This window comes from Poecilia formosa, unplaced genomic scaffold (genome assembly GCF_000485575.1).
Source record: "Poecilia formosa unplaced genomic scaffold, Poecilia_formosa-5.1.2 Scaffold475, whole genome shotgun sequence".
Taxonomy (NCBI): Eukaryota; Metazoa; Chordata; class Actinopteri; order Cyprinodontiformes; family Poeciliidae; genus Poecilia; species Poecilia formosa.
The window spans coordinates 221,609-224,514 of NW_006800414.1; positions in this window are offsets into that span (position 1 = coordinate 221,609).

Below are 2,906 nucleotides of genomic sequence, written 5' to 3' on the forward strand. Positions count from 1 at the left end.
AAGGTGAGTGGCTTGTCTGTATTGGGTGTGATGTTTTTGTTTTGCCATTAGATGGTGTTAATATTTGGTTAACCGTTAAACAGTTGAAACAGTTGAAATATGTTTTATTTTATTTTATAATACAGGAATGTTAGAGTTAAATAAATACATGTATTGTAAACATAATTATAGCACATAAGCAGGGTTTCCCCCAGAAAACTTGCTAAGCCAAGTGGTTGGAGTACTGAGGCGGTCCATCGTGTTCTTGTATTAAAAGATGTTAAATAGACAGGAAATGTAAAAATATTACTGAGTAATTACATGTTATGGGAAAACATCGCCTGTGAAAAGCTATTTAAACCCACAACTAGTCTTAAAAACAACTAATCAAAAAATACAATTAAAATGAATATCAAATATTTGCACTTCTGTTTAATCCAAATTAAGTCAGTGGCTCCATCAGGCCCTCCAGGGCTTCAGGGCCCCATAAATGCTAATATTTTAACACAGAGCACAGATACATAAATGTAACATCTGTTTATTGAGATGATCAATGCTGCTAAATTTGACTTAATGTTTTAAGCATACATAAATAAAAAGATTTTAAATTGTTTAACATTAATACATAAGATTTTAGCCATGAAAAAACATCGGGTTCGATGCTTCTTGGTCTAAATAACTGAATGTCGTCAGATTTCAGTGTATTTAGGTGAGTTTTGACGCTTTGTGGTTTGATATTATCCACAGAAAAGTTTGCGTGGCTGCCGCACATTTTCATGGCAGGTCAAAAGTTTGTGTATATTTACACACATTTTCTTGCCACCTTCAGTTTTATACATGCCAACTTGTGCGTAAAATATGGCACCGCACATTTTTACATTTTTTGTGCACATATGCTTTATACATGAGGCCTCTGGTGTGAGCATTAAGCTTATGTTATGATACTTAGTTTACAGGTTTACTTGTTATTTCTCCCTGTAAAATAGCTTCCATGATGTTTTAATAAATGAAGATTTAATTCACTAGAAAAATCACTGTCAACCAAGTTTCTTGTAGCCTTCATAATAATCTGATTTAAATACTAATAGGTATATATTAGCTTCAATTCTGCTTCTTCTCTCCCCCTCCACAAGTGACATGCAGCATGTTTTCGTGTTTATTAGCCAAACATGTTAGAAAATATGGCAGAAAAACTGAAAAAAAAAGCAGACCATCATTTTTCCATCCAGGAAAAGGTCAAGTAGGTTAGTATAAAAACAATACATTTTGAAAGGGAAGTAAATCCCATTTTCTACACAAAACAAACAAGCAAAGAAACTTTCAGTTAAGAAATTGGTTTGTGGTGCTGTTGTTAGGCAAAGCATCAGAGAACAACTGTATACAGCAGTTGTGTGAAGTATATTTGGGTAGTTCTTTAAAGTGTTGGACATTGAGGAGGTTCAGTTTGGTGAATGTCAGAGAGTGAACTTGTGACTGGAGAGATGATTTCCTAACTCAGTATGCTGAGCTAAACACTAGTGGTCAGCAGCACAGGAATCTATAAATACTAACCACATTCAAATCTAAACAATATTTAAGTTTTAGTTTGACTTCCAGGGGTCTCAACAGTTTGTTTTAATGAGGAAACACCCATTTTTGATGTCCATAATGATAATAACCTCCATTTAACCAGATAAGAACCTTGTTGAGTTCTCTTCTTCAAGAGGGACCTGTCAAGATAGCAGCACCATTTACTTTCAGAGGAATCTAGTTATAAAAACATAAAAGCATAATAATAAAACATAACTACCAAAAGCAGTGGCAGTTAAAACTCTTCCTCACCATCTTTCAGCAATGCTTTCATGAAGAGTCACTTTCTCTGTCAATTTAGACTCTTGCCAAAAGTGATTCCGGGTATAGGGGCCAGCACATTAAAAATATTTAAATGCTCTCTTTCACAGACCTGTCCTAAGTCTGGGAACAAGCACATGGGAAAATTCCTGGGAACAAAATCCATACCAGGTGTGGGACTTAACCATTAGGGCAGTCAGATATGAGGGAAAGAGTTCCAGTATACATTTATTTAAAAAAAGGACAATATGTGACTGTCTATGAACAGAAAAAGAAGGACGACCAGCGGCTGTATATAAATGATGATGGTGAACATGATATTCACAGCGAGTAATTCAACCTGGAGAGACTCACACAAAGAAAAAGCTGCAATTAGAAAGTTTATTTGGCATGAATGAACAAACATTTTGGTGCTTAGACCCCAGCAGAAAATTTGGGCACTGTGAATTGCAATAAGCTTGGATGAGCAGTTTAAGGATTAGAGGTGTCTTCCCCTCAAAACGGGGTGCTGGGGCTGAGAAAGACTTATGGCAAAAGGTGATGAATGATTAGCAATGGAAATGACTCAGACAAAATGAGCTTACAGGGTGGAGTTTAGGGGCATGGATGCAAGGCTGGTAGATGTGCAGCAGGAGAACTACAACGAGATGCCATTCCTCAACACAGACTCCACAGAGCAGCGACAGAAGGACACCAAGAGCTCAGTTCTCAGGTTGTTCTTCCTGAGAGTCCTCAGGAAGTTCAGTCTCTGTTGTGCCTTCTTCAGGACTGAAGTGGAATTAGCATTCCAGGTCAGGTCTTCTCTGATGTAGGTTCCCAGGAAATTGAAATTTGGCACCATCTCCACCCTCTCCCCATTTATAATGATGGGCTGAATGTCTGGTTTAAAGTCGACGATCAGCTCCTTCAAACTGGAGGTGTTTAAACAGGGGTTGTAGGTGGTGCACCAGAGTCGTTTCTCCTCCACTCTGTATGCAGTTTCATCTCCTTCAGAGATGAGCTCCACCACCATGGTATCATCAGCAAACTTTATGACGGCAGTGTTTGGGTGGGTGGGGCCACAGTCATGGGTGTAGAGGGTGTGGAGTAGGGAGCTT